At 61.9% G+C, this 25,005-nt stretch overlaps 1 protein-coding gene across 3 annotated transcripts in view; it reads left to right on the forward strand.

Annotated features, from left to right (window-relative positions):
* The first annotated feature begins 11,016 nt into the window (after positions 1-11,016).
* Positions 11,017-25,005, forward strand: part of SH3TC1 (SH3 domain and tetratricopeptide repeats 1) — a 47,201-nt gene continuing 33,212 nt past the window's right edge. For 2 of the 3 annotated variants that reach the window (XM_086705538.1, XM_086705542.1), the window contains exon 1: positions 11,017-11,171. The gene's annotated coding sequence lies outside the window, so the exon portion shown is untranslated. Of the gene's footprint in view, positions 11,172-16,011; positions 16,572-25,005 lie in introns of those variants that run through there. The other variant, XM_086705541.1, reaches the window with a different exon arrangement.

A 25,005-nucleotide genomic window follows, 5' to 3' on the forward strand; every position in this document is an offset into this window, starting at 1 on the left:
CCTCCATAACGTGGGTGGGACCTCATCTAATCCTTTCAAGGCCGTAAGAGCAAAACTGAGAGTAAAACTGAGATTTCCCGGAGAAGAAATTGCACCTCAAGACCGCAGGGTCGACTCCTGCCCGAGCGTCAGCCTGCCCTCGGGATCTTGTGCTCGCCAGGCCCCAGAATCCCACGCGCCGATTCCTTAAAAGAGACCCATATCTACCCCCCGCCTGCCTACCTGTCTACCCACCCATCATCCATCTGTCCATGCATTCTTTCTTCCTTCCTTCCATCCATCACACATCCACCCACTCACCCATCCGTCCATCCCTTTGCCTCGGGCCTCAGTGGGTCACAGCTCCCCAAGTGCTGCACTCCTCACCCACTTCACCACCCCCCCCAGCCCTGTTTGCATCCCACCACCTCTGGACCTCCCACCTCTGGACCTGGGTCCCACGGCTCCACTGAAAGGCCTTCCTCTCCTCCTCTTCCTGGCCCTACCGATCCGTAAGAACTGGTGTAGACACCACCTCCTCCAGGAGGTTCTCCCTGACCCCTGAGCTGAGCTGGGCACTCCTCTGGGTTTCACTCCTCTTATTACAGGGCTGGTCACATGAAATCGTTGATGAGCGTCCTTGTGTCCCGCACGAGATGGTGAGCTTTGGATGCTGTGAGATCCTCAGAGAAAAGCTGGGATCTGAAGGACCATGAAGGACAGCTAAAGGATGGGGCTGGAGGGACAGCCGAGGTAGGGGACTGTGTTTCATTCGATGTTTTAACTCCAGTTCCTGGGGCCCTAACTCGTTCTGGAGAGTCCTTGGGGTGTCTCACAGAGAAAGATTTGAAAACAGTGATTAAGAAAGTGGGGTGAAGGGAAATGAGGTAGAGAATCCAGGAACTTGGGGCTGAGGTCTTCCACTGACCCCTGCCCCGGGTGGGGACACCAGCCGAGGACAGTCCCAGCTGAGCCCCAGCAGAGAGAGGGACGGGCCAGTTACATGCCGTCCTGTGTCTACGTGACTAAAAACAGTTGCAGAGAAGAGGTGTGGCTGTCCTGTTCTTCTAGGTCCCGTGGGCGAGGAGCCTGGCCTCGCCCACACCCCATCCGGCAGCAGACCAAACCGTCCCTTCCTTCCTGTCCCCGTGGGGAGCTGGCCAGAGGCCTGGGTGCTGACTGAGCGTCCAGGGCACAGAGGGCCTGGCACAGGGCAGGTGAGGAGCAAGTGTTTCCCGGAAGGAACTTGGCTGTGGTCATGAAGAGGCCGATTTTTTTAATAGGAAAGTAGCACATAATTTCACGGAAAGGATTGGCTACTGATCACCTTAAAAAATAAAACTACTAGTTAACTTATCAGCAAAACGAGTTTCTTTGGAGCACAGCAGAGAATCGCAAACCAGCATCAAGAGGCCAGACTAAAACCACAGGTGAATCCTTAGAACCGTGGGGGCTCTTTTATAGTGGGGGGCGGGGGGGGGGGGGCACTATTGTAAACTGAAAGTCTATTGGATGAAACTGGGAGTTGGAAGTGTAGTGGCTTCTCATTGGCCGGGCTGTGGCAGTCTCTCATTGGCCGGGCTGTGGCAGTCTCTCATTGGCTGGGCTGTGGCAGTCTCTTATTGGCTGGACTGTGGCATTCTCTCATTGGCTGGAACTGTTGCTGGGGGAGGAGGAAACCTTCCTTCTTCCTGCTGGGTTAGTAAAATACTAGCCACAGTGGAATCCGCCTGCAAGGTGCTTCTCTTTCCCTTGGGTCTGCAATTGACGGGGAGGGGTAGGGCTGAGAGCTCCCCCTGCTGGCCACCGGACTCCATTGTAAACCACGTTTCCTTTACTAATTTTCACACTACCGTCCACTTCCCAGGATACTGTTCGGGAGGCGGCGGTGGGGGTTGGGGGGAAGCTTTATTGTTTCAAAGCCCATCAGTCTCTGTTCACTGGCCCCTGGCAGTGGATTCCTCTAATTGAGGGCACAGCATCCAGGAGTCCTGAGTCCCAGCCGTCCCAGCTTTTATGCCAGCCCACAGAGGTGGACAGACAATGCCCCCAGCAAAGACCACCCTGGCACTTTCAGCCAACACAAAGGGACAGAAGGGAAGGGACAGTTTCCCACAGGCCTTTAACCATACCCCACCCTTCCTGATAGCTGGGGTCTCAGGGTCAGAGGCTGTACAGTTTGTGGTCACGATCTAATTAAGTATGTGAGCGTGGAGACAGTGGACAGCCCGTCAGGAGCTCCTTAGCCTCCGTGTCCTGACTGCTGTTTATCTAACTTCCCCCTTCCCTTGCTCTTGCTTTCTCACAGTTCTAGGTTTCTGTTCAGAGGCCACCACTCCTCCTCCACACAGCCCACGGACTTCCCAGCAGCCGGCCCCCACTCAGAAGGTTCCGATGGGTCTAAGGTTGACAAAGATCAGCTACACCAGTCAGCACCCAGCGTTCCCTGGACACAGGACTTTCTCCAGGAATGGCACGTGACCCAGTTCAGACCAATGGCATGTGAGCAGTGGCTTGCTGAGGAATGATGGAAAAGACGTCCTCACCCTAAGGACAGAGCTCGGGAAGACTCCCTCCGTCCTAGTCTGGATGTTGTGGTGGCACATGTACCCCAGTGACAGCTGTTGCAATCTTGTCCCCACTCGGGAAGCCAGCCAGAGGAAATCGTGGCGAAGTGGGGCTCTGGCCCCACTGGATCCAGCCAATCCCGAGGCCCAGCTACCTCTGGACTTCCAGATCCAAGAGCCAAGGAAGACCTTTTTGTTTAAGCACTTGGATTTGAGTCTGTTGTTGTTTCTAATACCCCCAAGCCCCTAAATCAACGGTGTTTGTGACTCACTGAAATAAACACGTTTAGAACGGTGATAGGATCTCCCTCCAGATGGCACAGGGTTTGGATTGGTCCCGGCTTAAGCGGCAGAATCGTCCTGGGGGCCCTCACCTCTCACCTGCCCCCCCCGGTCTGGCTGGCATGCTTGGGGAATCCCCGAGAGCCTCTGGCTTACCTGACCCCTTGTCAGAGCCAGAGAGAAAGGTGACATCTTTCAACTCTACTCCAGGCAAGAGGCAGGGAGGAAAGGCTATCATCCACTGTATGTCAGGGAAACCCCTTAGAGGCGAGCTGAGAGATGAAAGGAGATATGTGCCCCTGCGGGTGCTCCCTGGGTCCCCAATCCTCCACCCAACAGGGCAGACAGAAAACCATACAGACCGGGGTCAGTGTTCAACTTACGGACAATTGACAACGCTGTCCGTACAGACTGCCGAGGAAGCGCTCAGACTAAGGCTCCCGTTTTGCAGCATGGAAGGTGTGACGTGGAACCCCAGACCGTGGGACCCACTCTCTGGGAAGCAGCCAGCTGACGGGACGGCCCACCCGAGGCTCAGTGCCCCACCTTCTGCTGTGTTTCCTGTTTTCCAGGGTGTGGGGTGTGCACCGAGCCGACAGGCCGTGCGTGGGGCCGGAAAGCAAGGGTGGGAGCGAGATCGGCCCCTGCCAGTCATTCTCAGGGGCCTGCTGGCAGACTTTGTGCTGCCCGCTCTGTGGTCTCCGGCTCCGTGGGGTCGGCGGTCCTGGCCCGGCGTGGTCGGAGGGGATGGCGATGATTCCACCAGGGGACAGAGCAAAGGTTCTATTGAAGCTGAAACTTGTTAGCGAGGACCTCGTCCCAACGGACCACAAGGCAAAGAGTGACTGTACCGGGGGTCGTGATCAGCCCTCAGCCCGAGGAGCCGGGGAGGCCCCTGCCTGGTGGAGGCCGGAGGGCACGTCTGCCACGCACAGGATCACGGGGGTCTCGCGGTTCTTCTGTGCCCCGGGACAGCGGTGAGTAGCGGCCAGTGATAGGGCTGCAGGGGAGTCCGGGCCCCCCTCCCAAGTGCCGGCCGAGGGGGTGTGGTGTCTGTGGGGACAGGGGCAGGGGGAGGAGAGCACCCTCCTGAAATCCACTTTTGAAACCTGCACCTTGATTATTGTTTCCTCCTTTTTCCAGGCCCTTCGCAGGCTGTTGTGAAGGAGAAATGGGGGGGGGGTGCTCGGGGATTCTTGCAGGTAATAAGTAGCCAGACCCGCGCTCTAAACAGCAAGCCATCTGCTTTCCCGCGTTCGGCCAGGGGGAGAGAGACCAAGAGAGACAGAGTGAGAGAGACAGACACACAGAGAGACAGAGGAACAGAGAGAGTGAGAGAGACAGAGGAGAGAGGCCTCTGCGCAGCACCAGGCTCGTTCCAGCGGCGGGAAGTTACTGAGAGCAAACGTCGGGACGGGGGGTTCAGGTTCTGGTTGTGCCTCTGGTTCTGGGTAGAGCCACCTGACAGGCTCCTTGCGGAGGCAGGCGGGGGACAGAAGTCCCCCAGGGGCCAGGAGGACGGGGAACTCGACTGACTTAGCAGGGCTCTCTCTCTCCTGGCCACACGCCTCTGAGACGGGCCTGGCGGAGAGGGGACTTGAAGGATCCCAGCTCCCGTCAGTTGAAGGAGGATCCTCATCGAGCACCCGGGGGCGGATGCAAACACGGCTGCACAGGCTTCAGACCCGCAGGCCACGCAGAGCCAGCAGGTGTCCAGGCCGAGCCACCAGCTGGATGCCTCCTGGCGAAGGCATTGAGTTCATCGTTAAAGGGCTTGGTTTGGAGAGGTGACAGAATTGTTTCGAATTCCGTGGGGTGAGTATGTGAGCATTAAACTTCACGTAACTGTGCGCCCAAGCAAAGTACACTTTTGCGCCTGTAAAACCGGTAAAAATGATAAAAACAACAGCAAACAGGGGCCCTCCCCGTGCTGGACACACGTACTTTATTCACATTCCTCGCCTGGCTCTGTGCGATGATCCCTGTGCCCAGGTGAGCACGCTGAGGCTGATCGGGAGAGAGGCCTTCCCAGGGTCACATCTCTGGAGGTGGCAGCTCAGGGGCCGGAGACCCAGGCCCACCCTGGTGCCCTGCAGGGCCTGGCACGTAACAGGTGCACGGGGCCAGTCTGGGGTCTGGAAGGTCGGCCACAGCCAGCCCTGCCCCTTCACTGCGTGGGGGCCGCAGAGAGCAGGAAGTGCCTGCCTGCTTGGGCCTGTCCTTCCGGAGGAGTCACTCCCGGTGGCTTATTGACCAGGATCTTCTGCTGCAGAGCTCGCCTGCTGGACAGAACGGCCCGCAGCTGCCCAGAACCGAGGCCGCCGTGCCTCGGTTAAGGCAGAGAGCGGAGGTCCCGGGTGGCCTGGCAAAGACAGCCCAGGCATTCGGGCCAGAGGGAGGGAAAGGGCCCGGCATGCCCCAGGGAACCTCCCCTCCCCTGTGCTTTCCTCGGGGTCTCCTGGGCCCCCACCTCACCCGTGGCCTTGCCGTGCTGGCCTTCCTGGATCCTTGGAAGATGCAGCCCTCGGGAGTGCTGGAGACCTGGGCTCAGCCCCAGCAGGGTCCCAGCTGTACTGTGTGACCCAGGCGAGCCTCCTGACCCTTCAGAACCTCAGTTTACTCATCCATAAAATGGGGATGATGACAATGTGGTTGAGGAGGAATAAGACAGAAGAAGGGAAATCTGCAGGGGGTTAAGCTATCAGTCAGGACCTGCCCTGATGAGCAGCACCTGAAAGTTTTATATAATTGATTGATAGATTGATTGATTGATTGATTGATTTCAAAAGTCTCGGGGCGCCTGGGTGGCTCAGTCAGTTGAGCATCCGTCCGACTTCGGCTTGGGTCCTGATCTCGTGGTTCATGAGTTCAAGCCCCACATCGGGCTCCGTGCTGACAGCTCAGAGCCTAGAGCCTGCCTCCGATCCTCCGTCCCCCTCCCTCTCCGCCTCTCCCCTGCTCATACACAGTCTCTCTCAAAAATAAATAAAACATTAAAAAAAAAAAACCAAAAAACTCTGGGACTCCGATGAAAAGGCAGTTGAGGGGACCTGAGGTTTCCCAGGTGGACTCTTTGGGGCAGGTGGGAGTGGGGAGGAGAGAACTCAGGCATGACTGCATGTCTACTGGTCCATGGGCAATTCGCGTCACGACTGGGGACACCCAGGCTCAGAGAAGGTGAGCACCCTACCTGCGGTCACACGGGCCTCCATCAACGGAGCCAGGAACACCACCGAGATCAAGGGATTTGTAATCACAGGCGCTTTTTAGTGGATCTCGAGGACCAAGAGGGCCACCAGAGCGTTTATGAGACTCTCCCTCGTCTTTCCAGAAAATCAGGTCCCATTTGTCATTTGCTCTACCAAGGTGCAAACAGACCTGCGGCGGTCCTGTGTTTCCTTCTCCAAATGAGGAGCTGACTTTCCGGGGTGGTGGGGGAAGGGAGCGGACCTTCCGGCAAGCCGAGACCTGGCCTCGGAGCACCACCAACCGCCTGCACCATGGACATCGCCTGCGCTTTGCCCCCTTCAGCCCCAAGCTTGCTGGCTCCACTGCACAGACGGGGAAACCGAGGCATGAGGAAGGTGTGCCCCCAGGGTCAACCGGAAGCCAGCAAATGTCAGCGTCAATAGATGTGCAAACCCCAAGAGTGCTCGGTGCCACCACCATGGTGTGAACCGCCTTTCGCGCCTTTCCTCAGGTACATACCCTCCAGGTGAGTGGGGGGTGGGCCCTGTGGTTTGTGCTGGCTTATGAAACGTTTGTCCCACAGGTTCTGTGCTTCAAGGGCTCTCGTGAGGCTGCAGTCAGGCCGTCGCCGGGGCCGTGGTCCCCTCCAAAGTTCCACCAGGGGGGATCACTTCTGAGCTGGCTCACGCATGAGTCCCATTTCTGAGATAAAAACGGAAGCTTAGCGAGGTTAAGCGTCTGACTCAAGAAAATACAACCTAAATTGTCAGGGTCAGGTGCATTTGTCTCCCCCCACCCCTCCCCACAAGGAGGGTGCAGCCAGGGGACGGCTTGCGCCTGTCCAGGTGGGGCGGCATTTGCAGTCTCCAAGGGAGGGGACCTGTGGCCACTCCATGGGTGGATGTCCCTGCGTTCAGTCCTGGCATGGCCCGGCGGGGCCGGTTCCTGACTTCACAGATGTCCCTTAGGCCAGGACGGGACATCTGCCCAGGGTGTCCTACTGATGTCTGGAGCAGGCGGGACCCAGGCCGGGTTTGCCAGCTGAAAGCCCTGTTTCTCTTCTCCATCACTCAGCTCGCTGCCCGTCTCCAGCGGCTGGAGCTAGCACGCGGCTGTCACCGGGACGCAATCAGCTGACGACTCTGTAATCCCCACTTCGTGGCTGGTCCCGAGTCCTACCTGTGGGGTCCTGCCTGTGGGGTAAGTGGGCCCCACTCACCAGCTGTGTGAGTTCGGGCTCCCTGCGTCCTCTCTCCACCCTTCACTCTTAAGCGGGTGAGACCAGAAGCCCTACCTCCAGGGGGGCTTTGTGGACAGGTGGGGTGACCCATGTGAGCCCAGGCTGGGGCATTCTCATCCGTTGTTAAGCTAGTAATGCCGTTGTGTGTGTGATAAGAGTCGGGGATCCAGGGCAGGGAGAGAACCAGGTGAACCCCAGCCCGCCACTTCCTGGGTGAGCCATTGCTGTCACCAAGGAGGGGCGGTCACAACCACAGGGCCTCCGGCCTCCCCATGGGGGTGGCCCACAGGGGACCCAGAGCGGGTGACCAATATGGTCTCTGTGCTCCGTCTTCTGGTTTTCCACTAGAGGGCAGTGGTGAGTAGGAGCCGTCCCTCTAGGTTTGGACAGACATGGGGACATGGGACCTGCAGAGAGCTGGCCTGACGTCTGGATCTGGATGGGGAATTCCGAGGCCCAGTTGTGCAGGGCATTCGTCCCAAGGCACAAGGAGAGAACCGTCCCCCAGGCTCCCCGGGCTCACCCGTGGGCTTGTTCACAATGGTGTCGGGGGCCTCCAGCCTGGGGCCACTGAGGCCACCGGCTCCAGGAGCCCGAATTTCAAGTCCCTGCTGCATCCTCAGGCTCACAGACCTGCTCAGATCTGCCTTCGTTCACAAACCTGGTGCAAAAGACGGTCTTCATTCTCAGGCTGATCGCTTTCCCTGATGACAGAAATAATCACCTTCAGGTTACGTTGTGAATGTTGTTTTCTCCAGTCTGACTTTGCTGCTTCCTCTAAAGAGCATTTTCAAAAGCAAAAAGGGGCTCCAGTCGTCCGCGGTCCGCCCCACCCCGGAGGATGCTGTGGAGAATGTCCTCCTGGGCTCAGTGACGGGCCAGCCGGGACCCAGCACCCCCGCCCCTCCACTGAGAGTCCCCGGCCCCCGCACAGGGGTGTGGGGAGGACAGCCCTGTGGCCCCATCAGAAGCACCACGCTCCGGCTCCTTGGGGCGTGCAGAACACCCTTTCAAGTGTATAGGTGGTTGTCCCCCTCGTGGTCCCCTGTTCCCGGCCTGTTTCTGTCTCGCTGGCCGCAGGGAGCTCAGCGCTGTGTATCCCACAGGGAAACAGGTCCGTGCGGCCCTTTCTCCACACACACGCTCATTTCCTGGGATCTCCTGGCTTCTGTGCATCTCCCTCACTCCGATGTGACCGCATGGGCCCTCAGGGCTGCCCCGTCCAGTCGTGTCCCCTCGGGGGACAGGTGGCCGGGCCAGCCCTTTAGGGCCCTGGCTGCGGAAAGGAAGGTGCCCTTGGCTTTACTGTTAATAAGCAGGATTTCTAATATGGTCTCTAAAGGACGGAGACAATAAATTTAGGGCTTAGGTGACTTGTTTTCAAGGGAGTTCTGGGCCCCCTGGCGCCTGTGCCTGAGGCGAGACGGCGGCCGGCCACCTCATCCACACCAAGGAGGCCCTGGGGCTTCTTACACGCGTCCTCAGCCCATCGACCCTAGGTCAGAGGGCCTGTGGGACACCGCTGTGTCGCCGACAGAATTCTCTCTCCAAGAGCGAGGACAGGCATTGCGCCACCCCACACGGGCCCCTCAGCCAGGACCACGCACACGCAGATGAGGAGGAGTCGTGACCCCTGCGGTCTGACCCACAGGGCTCCCAGCACAGACACTTCCAGCTTGCACACAGGGAAACTGAGGCCCAGAGATGGCTGTGTATTGTCTTTATGGAGCCGGGATTAAAAACACAGGGCCCCTGGGGCGCCTGGGGGCTCCGTCGGTGAAGCGTTCCAACCCTTGATCTCGGCTCAGGTCGTGATCTCTCGGTTCGTGAGTTGGAGCCACACGTCGGGCTCCTTGGTGTCCGTGCAGAGCCTGCTTGGGGATTGTCTCTCTCCCTCTCTGCCCCTCCCCTGCTCTCTCTCACTCAAAATAACAATAAACATTAAAAAAAAGTACAGGGGCCCTGACCCAGTGTGGTCCTGTGAGAGAAACTGCGAGGCCGGGGTAGGGGGTGGGCAGAGCTCCTAGACCCCAAGACTCCAGCAGGGGGAAGTCCCACAGTAGGACCCCGGGATCAGACTGTATCCACATTGCTGTGTGGCCTGGGGCCTTTATTGTTCCAGCCGGCAGCAGACCCAGGGCAGACCCGGTGGGGTGCTCAGAGCCTTTGAGATCAAAGGCGTGAGTGGGGTGCTGGCCCCCTGCAGGCCCTCACCCTCACCACCTCTACGCCCCTCCGGGCTGGTGACCGGCATCCTCCCCTGGGCACCGTCCGAGAGCTTGGAGGATCCCCACGGGCCCCAGGACGCCCGACATCTTCCTGGGGACCGAGCCATGGGGCTTGGCCGCTGGGCCCCCACTAGGCCTGGGAAAGCGGGGTCACAGCTCAGTCCCTGCAGGATGCCACCTAGTGAATCGGTGGAGCCCCCACGTCACCGTGGGCATTGGGAAGCTCCCCAGCCCCGAGTGGGCCAGGCGGGAAAGCCGCCTCATGCAGCCAGGCTCTTGGAGTTTCCGGAACAGCCGGGCATCTGGCTTCCTCGTGTGATCTCTACCCCCTGGATCCTTGAGAGGAATTCAGAAGTCTCTAGGCTGCATGTGCTGAGGGCAGCTGGCGGTGGGTGGCCCTCACAGGGGTGGCAACTCTGGGACCCAGCCGTCCTCCCTGGAAGGAGCCCCGTCCTGGGGCAGCACCGGACACACGGACAAGCCCGTGAGGCTTTGCGGGAAGGTCTCTAGACTGGACAACGTCGGGGCCGCCCGGCCGGTGCCATCGGCTGTCAGCCGGCAGGGCCGTGCAGAATCCTACCCCGCGCTCTCGCAAAGCGGAGAACTCCTCAGACACTGCCTAGGTCATTCGTTCACGCGTCCCCACGGGTGACGAGGATGGGCACTCAGGCCCCACAGCCCAGTGTGTCCCGACTCCTGAGCCAGTGACTCCCTGCCCACCTCTGCCCGTGACAGCAGGAATCACCTCCCGTGGCCGAGAGTCACCGGGATGCCTGGTGAAAATGCACAGCTGGGGTGCCCGCCCCCAACAGTCGCGAGCCGCTTATGCTCACGAGCACTGACGAGGTAGGGCAGGTGTCTGCCTCCCTTCGTGGTCAGGGGTCTGCGGAGGGGCCGGGGCCGGGAGGGTCAGCGCCCACCTGTCGCTTAATCTGAAGGTAGGCGTGCCCTTTGGGGACACGGGTGTCAAAGGTCACTTGGGAACTTGTTGAAAATCCAGATTTCTGGGCCGGACCTTGGAGTCTAGACTGCAAATTTAAGGACACGGCAGGTGACTCATCATGAGCAAATATGGGCTTCTCTGGACCCCACAAGAGAGACCCTGCCCCCCTTCGCTGACCCACTGCTGACCTCACGCTGGGCCCGGCACACAGTAGGTGTCCAATAAGTGTTTGCTGAGTGCCGGCCAGCTGCCCCCAGGCCCAGCTACAGGAAGCAGGGCCCCCTGGAGGGGCTAAGCTAACGCAACCCAGCTAAGCGGTGGGTTGTCCCCGCCCCCTGCAGCCGTGCAGGGGGCCAGGCCTCCCTCCTCCTTGAGGGTCCCCCCCCCCACCTCCTTCCCGCACACCAGGCCTGGAGCCTGCACTTCCCCCCAGGCCACCCCTCCCCTCCCAGCTCGGGAATGCTGACTGGGGACTTCGGAGCAGATAAGGAGGAGGAAGGTCAGGGGGGAGGAGACTCGAGAGGCGGGCCGTAGTCGTGGGCGCGACCAATGACCTGGGCGACTATCGGGCCACCTGATTGGAGCCTGGGGGCCTAAAGCGTGTGCATCCTGCCCCGGCCGGACCCACCGACCTGTGGGGCCCGGGACCAGGAGGCAAGTGTCCGCGCGGCAGCCACAGGTGAGGGACCCAGGCAGCCTCCCTCCCTCCCTTCCTTCGCTGGCAACGTCTGCCCCCTGGCAGGGTAAGTCCCCAGCCACTGGGCTGGATCTGCCCCGGGAGGAGCCACCCCTACGCGGCGGCAGCCCCGGGCCTGCCTCCGGCTCACCTGTCTGGACAGGTGGGGTCAGGGGAGGGCGTGCGTGGGGCGTGCCCTCCAATCCCGCCCGGTCGGGGAGCAGCAGGGCGGGCGCTGCTTCAGGCCGGGATTCAGGTGGCCAAGGAAAGGCCAGCCTGGTGTCCCCACGCCTGAGAAAGGAGCTGAGAGCCGGCAGGTGACGCTGGATGTTGTCGCGGTGGCCACTGTGGGGGGGGGAGATGTGCCTGCCCCCAGGTTGGGGCCCCGGGAGGGCTCAGGAGACAGTGGGCCCAGGGGTTCTGATCCTGGCCCAGCACCTGGGAGCTAGTGACCCTGCCCCTCTGTACCTCAGTGTCCCTGTCTGTAGGGTGAGAGAGTCACGGGGGCCCCGTGCAGGCCCACACTGGGTCAGCGGCCTCCGTCTGTACTGATGACCATGGAGAGGAGCCACAGCCCTGGGCTGGTGGCAGGGGCCGGGGTCCTGGCTTTCCCTCGCCCTGGTGCAGCCCTACCTGCCTGGACTTCAGCACCCTGCTCTCTGTCCCCCCTCTTTCTCCAGCCCCCATCTCAGCCCCCAGGGGCCAAAGTCCCTGTCGCCCCGCCGGCCCCAGGGACGACAGCTTTTTCAGAGGTGGGCCTGAGAGAGGCTTGGAGCAGGGAAGGGCCGTGGGGAGAGGAATGGGGCCAGATATGGACGAGACCAGGGAGGGGCCTTGCCCCCACAGTCCTGAGACCCCCGCTGTGGACTTGGCACAGGCTGACCGGGGTGAGGGGCCCCTCCGTGGCCCCAGGTGCTGCTCTGCTCTGAGCCTCAGTTTCTGCACAGGCACAAGGACCCTTGTGACCGTCCCCCTCCCCAGTGGCTGCAGGGTTCTCGGGACGGACCGTGAGGGTTCCTCCTCCTTGACTCACACGGAGAGGCCCGAGGCTCTGGGTGCCGCAACGTGGCCGAGACCCCTGGAGGGTAGCGGCTGGGCTAGGATGGGCCGCCCAAGGCCTGCCTCGGTGTCCTTGAGCCCCGCTGAGGGAGGTGCAGGTGCGGCGCTGGGAGGCTCCTGGGCTGGCCCAGGGCCACAGCAAGTGGACCTGGGACTTCGCCCCAGGCAGTCGGCTGCAGGCCCGGCTGTACCCCCAGTGTGTGTGGGTCTTAATGGTTCCCTCTGCACCCGCATCCTGGTGTTCCACCTTTTTCACCTTTCAGAACAGTTTTAGATTTACAGAAGCACTGCCAAGCCAGCACAGACTTCTCATATCCTCCCACCCAGTCTCCTTGACCATTGACATCTTACATTAGAAGGGTGCGTTTGCCTCAGCTGGTGCACAACTATGGGTCCGTTGTTCTTTTTTTTTAATAAACAAAAATTTTTTTGAGAGAGAGCAGGGGAGAGGCAGAGAGAGAGGGAGACACAGACTCCAAAGCGGGTCTCCAGGCTCTGAGCTGTCAGCACAGAGCCCGATGCGGGGCTCGAACCCACGAACTATGAGATCATGACCTGAGCTGAAGTCGGACACTTAACTGACTGAGCCACCAGACTTTATTCTTAAGTAAAGTCTATCCGTGGCTCGGATTCCCTTAGATTTCCCCTTAGTGTCCCCTGCCCAGGAGCCCGCCCAGGACATCACGTGACGCTTTGTCCGCCCGTCTCCCGGCTCCTCGGGGCTGGGACGGTTCCTCAGACTTGCCATGTTGTGACATTTCTGCGACGAGTCCCGGCCAGGGGTTGTGTGCGAGGTCCCTCGGCCGGGACTCGTCTGATCGTCTCCCGTGCTTACACGGGGATCGCGGGTCCCCGGGAGGAATACCGGGGTGGCGGAGTGCCCTCTCCTCACGTCCCGTCAAGGGCACCCGCCGTCACCGGGATGCTGACCTTGACCCCCCGGCTGCGGCCGGGTTTGCCGGGCTTGCCGGGCTTCCCCACCGCACGGCCCCCTCCCCGCCGTCGCGCACTACGCTCTTAGCGGGGAGGTCACGGCGCTCGGCGCCCACCTGAGGACTGGGGAGGGGGCCCCCCTCCTCGGGGGTGGTGTCTCCACGTAAATCCCTGGAGGTTCTTCTGCAGGGGAGAGATCTGTCCCTTCTCCCTCCTTTATGTATTTGCTCATGGATTTATCCTGGATAGACTCATGGATATCTTGTAATGTGGGTTCTAATCTGATACTAATTAATTTTGTTGCTCAAAGCTTTCTAGCTTTGGCCATTGGGAGCTCTCTCAGTGGGCTCCTGTGTCCCCTCGACTCACCCCGTCCTGGTGGCATTTCATCCATTCGCTCACCCACTCATTCACTTCCTTCCTCTGTGGCGCCACAAGCCAGGCCCCACCCTGGCCCTTTGCTGGCCTGGTCCTAGAGCCGGCCGTTTCTCCAAGGGTCCTGATTCCCTCAGTTGGAGGATGGTCTTAGGAACCAAGATCCGTCCGCACTCTGGGCGTGCTTGCGGCTACCTAGGTCTTCTCTTTTTCACACAGATCTGCAACTATGAGTGTACTGACCCGTGCGTGTGTACGTACCTGCAGCTCAGCGCGTGCACGTCTAACCCGTCTACGTACGCGGGTCTAAGTACTTTGCACACACACCGATGTAAGCAGTTCCGTATGCAGAATGTGTCTGTATTAACTGAGACCTGACATCCCCGCCCATCATCCATCACCGTATGGATTCTTCCAGCCCTCTCCTTGATTTTCTGTAACCCTACTCCAACAGTGACAAGCCTGGCTTTCACCATCCACCGTCCATTTACTTAATTGTTCAAATTCCAGCGGCTCGGCACCTGTACAGAAGTCTGAGAATTTGTCACCCCTGCCCCGTGCTGAGCGGCGATATCGGCTGGCGCCCGGTGAGAACGTGTGGCTCCTTTTGGCTTCGGTCTGGCCCACCCGCCGCCGCCTTCAGTGAGGGTGGCTCACGCCTCGGTAACACGGACCCCTGCTCCGCCCCCTGCACCCGTCCCGGCAGCCCCGACCTCTTACCGTGTCCTTATCGGCACACGTGGTGTGCACAAGGTGTCACAGCACCCGGTGACGAGGTTCACCGCCCGGCAAAATGCCCGCGCTTCACCTACTCAACGCCCCTGTTCCTTTCTTCCCCTCACGGTTTCCCTGCACAAACGCCAGCAAACGCAGACGCGCTCCGACCCCCTTTAGACCCCAAGACGCAGCATGACGCACATATCCCCCCACCTCAGTCTCCCCCCTCGCTGGGTCTCGGGGACCTTTCCCGGTCGGCCGCGGGGAGCTTCCCGTTCCGTGCTGCTGGCCGCTGGGTGCTGGCTGGAGCGACGTCAGTCCCACGCCCGGGCTATTCCCCAGGAGCAGCTGTTGTAAGGAGCCTGGACGCCCTGGCAGCCCCGCCATCTCCTTGGTGGGTGGCCGTGTGCCCCGGGGAATTCCGGAGGCGGGGCTGCCACTCAGGGCCGCGGTTTTGTTGGTGGCTCGCCTGCCCTCACACTGGTCCCAGGCACCGGCTGACCGAGGCCCGGTCTCGCTGAACCGGGAGGTGACCGAGTCCCTTGGGATCGTTTTGCACGCCTGGCTGGGGAGCTTGAGCATCATTTGCTCTGTCTTAACAGACAGGACCCGGTCCCACTGCTCTTCTGCGGGGTGCTCGGTCTTTCCTCTGGCGCGGCGTAGGGCCTGCATTGAGAGGGCCGGCTTCTCAGGCGCGCTTCGGCTGAAAACAGCCGCTGGCAGCGGGGCCCAGGCCTGGCCCGACTCAGCGACAGGTCAGCAGCAGGTTTGGTTGTTGGAAGTGAGAAGGGGCGCCTGGATGGCTCAGCTGGTTAAGCATCCAACTCTCGATTTCGGCTCAGGGCATGATCTCGCGGTCTGTGAGTTCAAGCCCCGCGTCGGGCCCTGTGCGGACAGCTCAGAGCCTGGAGCCTGCTTTAGATTCTGTGTCTCCCTCTCTCTCTGCTCCTCCCCCCGCTCACACTCTGTCTCTGTCTCTCTCTCTCTCAAAAATAAATAAACATTAAAAAAAAATTTCTTGGGGCGCCTGGGTGGCGCAGTCGGTTAAGCGTCCGACTTCGGCCAGGTCACGATCTCGCGGTCCGTGAGTTCGAGCCCCGCGTCGGGCTCTGGGCTGATGGCTCAGAGCCTGGAGCCTGCTTCCGATTCTGTGTCTCCCTCTCTCTCTGCCCCTCCCCCATTCATGCTCTGTCTCTCTCTGTCCCAAAAATAAATAAACGTTAAAAAAAAAAAAATTTCTTTCGGGCTGCCTGGGTGGCTCCGTCGGTTAAGCGTCCAACTTCGGCTCAGGTCGCGATCTCACGGTTCGTGGGTTCAAGCCCCGCATCAGGCTCTGTGCTGACGGCTCAGAGCCTGGAGCTTGCTTCCGATTCTGTGTCTCCTTCTCTCTCTGCCCCTCCCCTGCTCTCTCTCTCAATCTCTCTCAAAAATAAATTAAAAAAAAAATTTTTTTTTAAATGGGGAAACACCAGACCAATCGCGACGGAAGGACATTCCCCAAACATGGTTGTGGCCAGTCCTTCCCAAAAGTAAGGTCATGAAGAGCAGGGACACTCAAATGTGGTGGTGCCCTCGGTGGCTCTGAGGACTGGAAGGACATCAGGGGAAAACGGAGGCAATTGAACCAAGTGTGGACTTTGGTGAATAATGACGAGTCAGTGTGTGACTCGTTCACCAAGTGTGACAAGCGTGCCACAGGCATGGGACGCGTTAACCGCAGGGGATGCCGGGTGTGGGTGTGTGGGAGCTGTGTGCTTTCAGAGCGACGTTTCTCTAAATCTGAACTGTTTTAGATACAATTAGATAAAAAAAAGAGGCTGTGTCTGCAGGTGCCCGGCGCTCGGGCCCTGAGCGTGGCCCCGCGTCACCAGGCTCTCTCCCGTAATTATGGGGCACCCACGCCCCCGTCCCAGACCCTGTCCTGCCCATGGATAGGGTGCCTGAGGCTGACAGGTAAATGACTCACGCAAGGCGCCCGTTAGCCTGGGATTCGGGTCAGTGAACAGGACGTCGCTGAGCCCCCGCCAGGCACTGGGCACCATGTTAGAGGGCACAGTGCCTGTCCGCCCTCGGCTGGCTCTGGGAGACTTGCAGGGGTGCGGTGAGGGCTGAGCTGTGGGAGGGTCGGCCGGGCCCAGGTGGACAGGGCAAAGGCAAAGCACTCCCTCCCCTCCTCTGCCAACCCCTCCCACAAGCGGGAGCAATCCCAGAAGGCTCCCAGAGGCGGTGAGGGCCGAGTCGTGTTTGAAAGGAGGCTTGAGAGTTTGCCGGGGAGGGAAGACTGTGCTCCAGGCAGAGGAGCATCCTGTGCAAAGCCCTCGCTCACGGTGGGGAAGGGCAGAGAGGGGCGATGTGCGGGCAGCTCCCTGTCCTCCCTGATGGGGTGAGTGGGGTGGGCGATGATGGGGACTCAGAGGAGAGGCCAGGCCCAGCTGAGGATGTTTATTTTATACCTTGGGTTACAACCCGATTCTACTATATTTTGATGCTCCTAGCGTTCTCGCTTTGGCCATTGGGAGTTCTTGATTGGCTCCTGCGTCCCTTTGACATCATCCCACCAGGGTGGGATCCATCCATCTGTCTGTCCTTTGTCCCTCCCTCCCTCCCACTTCCTAGTTTCTGGGACCATAAGAAGCCCTAGGCTTTGTGTTTAGCTCAAGCTGGGGGATGTAGCTCACGTGCCCAGGCTTGGCTCCGAGCGCCTCCTCCAGGCAGCCTCCCCAGCTGCCCCAGGCGGGATCCTGGCCGTGTGGTGGCCCCGGCCTCTCTGGGCATCCCCTGTCACAGTTGCTCCAGCTGTGCTGTCTTGTCTCCATACGTTTCCTTGGCTGCTGTCACCAGTAGGCTGAGGGCTCTGCAGGCGGGGCTGTCTGACGCCCTGGGCCAGGCACCGAGTAGGGCCGGCAGGTGCGGGGCTGGGCGGTGCTGCAGCCCCCGAGCCCTGCCCTCATTGTATAGTAATGACCGTAACAGCTCTGCTTTGTGCGACCCTCTCCGCACGCTGCGCACGGCCAGCGTCGGGTCCGCGGGAACCGGTGCATGGGGTGGCTGGACCCCAGAGCTATGCTCTCTGCACGCAGGAGAGGGAGGGGGAGGAGGTGCACATCCCACAGCGAGTGAGAGGGGACCCTGGGGGTGGCCACTAGGCTGTCGCGGAAGCCGTGACACGGCCCATGAGAGCTCGCCGCTGGGCGGCCGGCGTGGGACGGGCACAGGTGTGGGGCTCAGAGCCCATGGCGGGCCGTGCGGAGGAGGCTGTGACCCTGACCCTGTCTCTGTGACATGGGTCAGAGGGCACAAGTGCTGTGGCCAGGGCCCGCCCGGTGCCGTTCACACACGCTTCGGGTCTTGTCCGCCCAGCTGGCCCCCCCTCCGGAGGCCAGGAAGAAAGGGAGCCCCTGGATAATGGGCAGGTGGAAAAGGTCAGCGTCTGTAGGGCTCAGGGCCTCCGAGGGGCGTCGTTCAGGGATCCGCCCCTTCTGCGCGCCCGGCAGGCAGATCTGTGCTCCCAGGCTGGCGCTCAGGGTCCTGTGGGGCTTGGGCCGCCCACCGCGCCCTTCAGTGGCTCTGTGTCTCCGTCATTTCACAACCACGTGTGGGGCCCATCGACGCCCCTGAGGCGCCCCCGTTGTGGGTCCTCGCGTGTTAACCAAGCGACAGCCTCTGCGGAGACCCCAGTTACAGTGCGGACGAGCTCAGGGTGCTGGGGGCTGGGGCAGGGGGGGGCTTGTGCCGCTCGGCTCAGGGGAGGCTGGAAGGAGGCAGGGCCAGCGGGACGCTTTGGCGAGTGGCGGTCAGAGCCTGGTGGAGAAGCTGACCAGGAAGAGGGACGTGCAAATGCAGGGCCGGGGCCGGGGGCTCAGATGGCCACGGGTCGGGGACCGTGGGGGGCAGGTGTCCAGGTCCCCCCAAGAGGAGTGCCTTGTGCTCCAGCTCCGCCCCCAGGGCTCAGAGATGGAACCCTGGAACCGCCAGTGTGGACAGACAGACGGCTCCAGAAGTCCCCAACTGTGTGAGCTCATGGGGCCGGTGCGGGCAGAGAGGTGTGGCCGGTGCAGGTGCAGAAAGAGGCCTTCGGAGGGGGCGTGTGGTCCGCTGGGCCGAGAAAGCAGGGAGGCGGACGTGGTGGGAGCCGGTGGCCTGGACGAGGCCGGTTTTGAGGCAGGGGTGGGGGTGGGGGGGCCAGGCCGGGCTGAGCAGGGAAGGAGGTGCTGCTGGGAAGGGAGCAGGAAGAACAATACGTGCCCCCCGAATGCCCTCAGCGACCTGGGGGCTGACAGGGCCACCCTCCTGCGTGTCCCAGCACAGGCCAAGGGGGCCTCGGGAGTGAGTCCTGCGGAAATTCCCGCCTAAGCCTGCCCACGCCCCCCCCACCCACTGCCCCGACCTGGGCCTGGTTTCCAGGGAGATGGGTCGGGGCTGGGAGGACTTCACCGTCACGCCCGGGAGGCCTTTGGGAAGCGTGTGCTCTGCTGGGTTAATGTTTGCGTAAGCGAGTTTCCAGATCCGCCCTCTGGTGACTGGGCTCCGGGGAATGTCCAGAATTCCAGCCGGGGTCCCACACCCAGAGTCAGGAATGCTGCTGCTCTGGGGAGCGAGGTTCAGTGGGATCAGGGTGTCCCTGGGGTCTCGTCTGTAAGCCGGGGCGACTCGGGCCGTTACTCCCGCCTCCTCCGTGCACCCCGCCCTGGGTCACCCCACGGCCCACAGCCAGACGGTCCGGTGGGTAGGACGCGCCTGTACCACAAAGGGAGAAACCGGGGTGCTCCTGAGACTTGGCCACTGGCAGCCGTGTGGCCCCTTGGGACCCCATCCCTCGTCGAGGAGGGGGCTACTGAGAGCTGGCGGGCACCGTGGCGCCCCTGCAGGCGTGAGGCACAGGCTCCCTAGGCGGGCAGCGAAGATAGTCTCTATGCCTTCTAACCGGCTTCCTCTGAGGACCCAAGGCGTATTATTTGGGGTGCAAGGAGGGCGCCCCACTTAAGTCTCCGTTTCTGGAAGCACCTGGCCTCCCTGGCCGCTCCAGATGCAGGAGCGTGGTCTGGAGGAGCGCCCGGCCAGCTCTCGGGCCGCCCTGCCCGGCCGAGTCAGCGAGTCCCTGGCGTGAAGGCCGGATGGTCATGACCTGGGGGGGGGGGGGGGGGGGGGAGGGGGGGGAGGAGGCCGGGGAGCGTCATCAGTCCCGGCCGAGGTTCAGGAACTGCTGACAGCTTCCTGCAGCCTGTGACCCGGCCCGGGGTGGCCGTCAGTCATCACAGGCCTGTTTGGTCCCAATATCCTTGTTTTGCAAAGAGCAGTTCCTGAAATCTCGCCGACTCGAGCTTTGCTCATCTTCGATTGGGGCATTTTCAGCCGCTGAGGCCAAAAATAACAAACACCGGCGGCGCCTCGCGGAGCACGGCCCCGTTCTGGCCCTTTCTGTGTGGCCGGTGGCAGCTGGGTGCCAGGCTCCAGGCTCGCGGCGTCTGTCTCCATCCCCGATGCCTCTGTCCTCAGACCCGGGCGTGCCGACGGGCATGTCCAGCCCGACCTTCCGGGTTCCTAGACCCGGGTGGGGCTCAGGGACACGGGCCCCGGGGGGTGCGTGCTGCTCTGTTTGCCTGTCTGGAAAGTTGCATTAGGCCGGGTCACATCTGCATCACACAGGTGGGGAGCCAGAGACCGGGAAAGACGACGGGGTGTTCTTAGCGTGGACCACGGGAACGCTGGGGACCCTGTTTCTCGCGACCTTGGCTGAGGGGCGTTCTCTTCCTGAGTCTCGGTTTCTTTCCCCAGTCACCTGGGTTTATTTGACGCTCCTCTCCTACACGCGAAGTGCTGGTTCTCGCTAATACTTGACAATTTAACTGTGTTTGCAGGTACAGCCACGACCAGGGGTTGGAGGGGGCAGGACGCAGCTTCATGTACTCTCCCCTGTGCCAGCTCCAAGCCTGTGCCCCGTCCCCGGCGCCAGGACTGGCCCCCACCCCGCTCCGCTTGAACCTTTGTACATCCCAATCCCAGGGCGGCAGGGAACGCCTGTGGGCTGGCTCCTTCCTGCCTCGGGTGGGGGGGGGGGGGGGATCCTGAGATGCTTTTCCACGTGTGCCCACCCCACCCATTCTCCAGAGCAGGGCCCACTCTGAGGGCCGGATCCGACCCCTGTTTTGCATACAAGGTCTCACCTGCACAAGGTGCACCTGTTGTGGACCATTTGCATGAACGCCGCCTACCGCCTACGTGGCATCCTCTGTTTCACGCTCCCCTGGCCTGGACCCGCCTGATGAGAACGCATTGTCGCCTCCGCTCTACAACTGCCTGTGTGGCCTCAGCGGGTCTTGTTTTCTACCGCCCAGGGCGGCTGGAGAGACCCGGAGCCCAGGGAGCAGGGAGAAGTCACACACCCTACCCTACCGCCCCTGGGGGCCTCTGCATTCCTGAGATTCACCATTCTGACCGGCTGTGGATTAACCCTGGGGGCAAGAGCGTGACCTGGCCTCTCCAGCTTCCATAACGCCGCAGAGCTACGTGTCTGGATACGGGTTGTCTAGGTGGAGGCTGGGTTTAAGGGCTCTTCTGTCTGGCCCTGGCCCCGGGAAGACCTCTGCAACGCCCCCTCTTGGCCTCGTCTTGAAAGACTCAGCCCAGAGGCCTCCACTTCCAAGAAGTCTTCCTTGATTCTCTCCTCCTCTCCTTTCCGTCCCAGGCTTCCCTTTGCCCCTGTAAGGACCGTGCTACTTTGTCCCAGTCTCTTTCCAGGTCTGTCTGCCCAGATTGCCTGTGGGACCTGATGGCCGGGAGCCTGGAAGGCAGAGCGGAGATGGGAGGGCCAAGATCGTTGATGGGGGTGGGGGGCGGGTAGCGTCGAACCCCAGAGAGCAGAGCTATCTCAAGATCGGGTAGGGGATCTAGCAAGACGCTGGGCCACGGGCAAGGGAGGGTGTCCTGGGGAGCCCAGCTGGGCCGGGGGAGGCCTGGGTCGCAGTCCCAGAGAACTGGAAATACCTTAGGAGGACGTGACGAAATTCAGAATCGCCTTTAATCTTCACTTGACCACAGCTGTTGCTATCTGCCCCGAGAGCTAAACAATAAGAAATAAGCGAAGGGTGAAAGGCAGGGCCCCCTCAGCCCCCGGCGTCCCAGCTCTGGATTGCAGCCCTGGGTTCCATCCCCGCTGAGCAGGGGTGAGTCAGCGCCCCGGGTTCGGCAGGAGCTGCCTAAGGGCTCGGAGGAAAGAAATCTCTGCCTGTATCAGAAGGTGGGGTCCAGGGTGGAGTCAGGCGGATTTAGGGCGGGAGAGGGGCCGCCAGGAACCCTGGGAGAGCATCCTGGAAGTTACAGCCGCTGGGCTGGGCGGGGCTGGGCTGGGGGCTTGCAGGTGCAGCTGGTCCCCTGGGTGGTGCAGACTTTCCCAAGGGAAGGACACATAACCGGTTTGGGTACTTCCCAGGGCCGCCTGGGACAGCCTCCATCTGGAAGGAAGCCTTAGACTGTCTTCCCTGCAAAGGACACTGGGGAGACAGGGACCGAGTGACAGCGTGTGGTCAAGGGACGTAGAGTGCCAGGCTCCGTGTGCTTCAGCGTAACCGTCCACATGACCCCTCGGGGAGGCCCTGCCCGTGCGGCTCCTTCCCCCGTCCCCTCTCTGAGCCTCCGTGTCCTCCGAGTCCTGTGCGACTCCCCGAGGCCGCACAGAGGACACAGGCCAGGCCAGTCTCCCACCCTGAGCGTGGGCTGTGGTGTATCAGATCCCGGCCTTCCACGGACACGCGTGCTCTCCCGGGTGCGGGGAGTCGTGCCCACGGCTTCCACACTGGCTAGAAAACGTGTCTCTTCGTCCCGAGCGGCAAAATGCGGGACACGAGCCATCCCGCTTCCCAAACGTGCTCAGCCCTCTGTCGGGGAAAGCGCCGCCCTCACGGTTTGGTTTGCTTTCCATCCAGCACCCTCATACCTGCACGAGGGCTTCCTGGAGGAGGGGAAAGGCGGGCCCCAGAGGCAGGTGCTCGGAAAAGCTCTACGGACACTGGAGTCTGTGGACAGCTGGGCAGCTTCCAGACGTGCCCCCCGCCCGGCACCTTACGATTCAGCGAGACATCGGCCGGTCCCTGTGATGTGATAAGGGGCAGAATTGCCGTCCGAGAGAATTAAAATCAGACTGTGGTGCTCGAAGCATGGGGTCTGATGACTTGGAAAACGCCGGCCTCGGACCGGACTTGCTCTCCGGGTTCCTGGGATCAGGGCATCCGCCCCGGCGCTGGGTGGACCTGAGACCCCGGCTGGCGCCACTGTCTGAGGGCCCCACGACCCTGGGCGGCAGCCGCCTCTGCGTCCAGCGCGTGGCGGTAACACTCACACCAGGAGGGTTCTAACCCACGCATCTAGCATCTTCTTGGCAAGTGTGATGGGATTTATTGCCGCAGCCGTGTTAGGCACCAGAGCCGTTGAGGCGTGTGTGGGTGGGGGGAGGGCATTTAGAGACCTCCACGTGGGACTCCACCTTCTGCAAGGGGGGCAGCGAGGCCCCGGGAGTGACAGGCTCTCCCAGAGGGACTCACAGCCTGGGCAGTGTGGGCCGGGCACATACCCAGCCTCCACGAGGGACCCTTGTTTGCAAAGTCCCCTGACCTAGAAAGCTCGTGTTCTTCCTCTGGAGGGTTCCTGGGGTGCACTTGCGGAATTGGGGTGCACTCCGGAGTTGGGGGTGCACGGTGCAGAATCGGGCACCCTGTGCTTAAGGCTGCATTCTCTGGGGTCGGTGCGATCAGCAGAGTCCGGGTGCGCCGTGCAAAGTCGAGACACCGGATTGGGGTGTGCCGTGGGGAATTGGGGTGCATCCTGTGGAGTCTGAGTGCTCTGCAGCACGGACGAACGCTGGGCACACTCGGGGAGGCCCTGGGAAACCCCCGCCCCCGGCCTTGGACCAAGAGAGTAGCTGCGGAGACAAACAGGATGTGGGGTCTCGGGCCACAGCAGGGGACAATGGCCAGGAGAGGAAGTGTGTCCAGACCCTGTTATGGATGTGGAGCCCATCTGAGACCTCGTTCAGCACAATTTCCAGAAAAACAAAGGGAGAAGAGGCCAAGCATCTGGTGTCGTGTGCATGGTGGGGTTCTGGAGCGCAGGCTGGGGAGCCGGGGTCCCACCTCACAGGCTCGGGGCGGAGGCCGAGAGGAGCAGGGGGAGGCGTGGAGGGCACGCAGGGGATGGAGAGGGAGGTCTCCGTGCTGGTGCTCAGGAGCAGCCCCCGGGGTCCCCCGGGCCATGGCACAGGCCAGCCCCGGGCTGCGAGGGGCATAACGAGGGGTGGGCAGCCGAGAGCTCTCGTTTGCCTGGAGAGCTGTGCCCCTGGTGAATCCAAAACGCCAAGGTCGTGTGGCCAGCGCGGCAGAGCTGACCTTCAAGGTGCTGTCCATGGACGCAGGTGCCCACCTCCTACCCCTTGTGGTAGGAGCTCTCCCCTCCGGTGAGAAGGCCGGAGGGGTGACAGGGGGGCCCGGGGGTGCTGTGGGCCCATCCGTGGGCATCCGCAGGTGGCCAGCTGCCCTGCAAAGGCCCGCCCCGGAGAGTGGCCGCAGGGGAGGAGCACCCATCCTGCAGAGGGGGGGCAAGGAGAATCCAACTTCCAATGCGCAGTGGGTCCTTCACACAGACGAGGGCATCACCGGTCCCCAGGGCTGTGAGGGCAGAGGCACGGGGCGCTGGGCAGGCCCCGCTGGGCTGGGCAGGTTGGAAGCAGAGTTGGAGTGGATGGAGGGGGGTGGGGAGACGGCGAGGCAGGTGTCTGAGAGGAAGGAGCAGTGAGGACTCTCGCCCCGGAGGAGCCTCAGGACAGGGCACCCGGACCTTGTTCAGGCCTCCCAGAGATGGGCAGGAGGACGCGCCCCTGAAGGACGACGGGTGGCTGAGGCGTGACCAGAGGGCGGCGCTGTGGCCAGGCAGGCGGGTGTGAGCGTTCACCAGCTGCCCTGTCCTGAGCCTGCTCCCCACTCCCACGGGCGTTTAGGGGTCCTGGGCGGGATGGTGACCCACGGGAACCTCAGAACACCACCTGGCGGAAGAGAAGAGGAGACGTGCAGGGGTGGCCACGTGCTGCTGGGGGAGCCCGAGCGACGTGGCCGGGAGCCCAGGAGCACCCGGGGCCCCGGGAGCTGGAAGAGGCGGGAAGGAGCCTCGGGAGGGGGCGCAGGCCCGCCCAGGCCTGATTTAGACTTCTGGCCTCCAGACGGGGAGGGACCGAGGCACCCGGTCTGTGGAGCTCTGTCACGGCAGCCCCAGGACACTGGCAGTGTGACCCTCACAGCTGTCCCTCCGGGGAGACAAGGCCACACCTCCCAGAGGCAAGGAGTTGCCCGAGGAAGCAGCTGTCCCCCCTGCTCCGGCCCCTGGGACCCACAGAGGAGGGTCAGATCTGCCCGCGGCCAAGGAGACTGTGAAAACGCCTCCCCCTGACCCTTGGCTCCCGCGGTGGGGTCTCTGTGCAGCGGGCGGGGTGGCCGGGCTGGGCGTGTGCCGGGCATGGCTGTGCCCGTGACCTGCTGGAGCCCCCAGAGGGAGCCCCTCTCCCGCTCTCGGCCTCAGTGGCCGGCTCCACCCAGTGAGGCACTTGGGCTCTGGCCCCGCAGGGAGGGAGGGGAATTGGTAACTTTTGGTGGCTGTGGGGGACACCAGGAGCCGGTGAGAGGAAGGACAGGCGGGCAGGAGGGTGAGGACCGTTGTCCCCAGGTGACTAATGTCTGGAGATGTGTGTGGCCGTCACAGCTGGGCTGTGGGTGATACGGGCATCTTGCTGGCCGGGCCGGGGTGCTGCTGAAATCCCACGTCTACACAGCAGCCAC

Source organism: Puma concolor, chromosome B1 (genome assembly GCF_028749965.1).
Source record: "Puma concolor isolate L17-30 chromosome B1, mPumCon1.1.hap2, whole genome shotgun sequence".
NCBI lineage: Eukaryota > Metazoa > Chordata > Mammalia > Carnivora > Felidae > Puma > Puma concolor.